At 67.0% G+C, this 336-nt stretch overlaps 1 protein-coding gene across 1 annotated transcript in view; it reads right to left on the minus strand.

The window, feature by feature from the left end:
* Nucleotides 1-336, minus strand: part of LOC103895475 (zinc finger protein 850) — a gene marked incomplete at both ends in the record, with an annotated part of 29,788 nt that overhangs the window by 18,696 nt on the left and 10,756 nt on the right. The window lies entirely within an intron of this gene.

Raw genomic sequence — 336 nt, forward strand, 5'->3', positions numbered from 1 at the left:
CCGCCCTGGACCTGCCGTGGGCCCTCTCCTTCCCTGCCCGCGCCTTCCCCCACCCCTCCTTCCCCTCGGCGCCCGGCTCGGGGGCGCAGACCTCCTCCCTCATCAACTGAGCGGTGCCCGGTGCTGGCCGTGGCCCCATCCTCCTCCCAACCTCCCCAGCCGCTCGCCCAACACCCAACTTGGGTTGACCTCAACGACCTGGTGTTGGGGGAATTGTTCCCACCTGGAGCCGTTCAGCCTTTGTGGCTAATTAATGATCTCTCTAATTGGGGATGAGGCAGCTCCTCCATCCCCGGCCATGGCCCCGGCTCCATCCTTCCCCCTACCTCCCCAGCC

This window comes from Aptenodytes forsteri, unplaced genomic scaffold, assembly GCF_000699145.1.
Source record: "Aptenodytes forsteri isolate BGI_AS27 unplaced genomic scaffold, ASM69914v1 Scaffold337, whole genome shotgun sequence".
NCBI lineage: Eukaryota > Metazoa > Chordata > Aves > Sphenisciformes > Spheniscidae > Aptenodytes > Aptenodytes forsteri.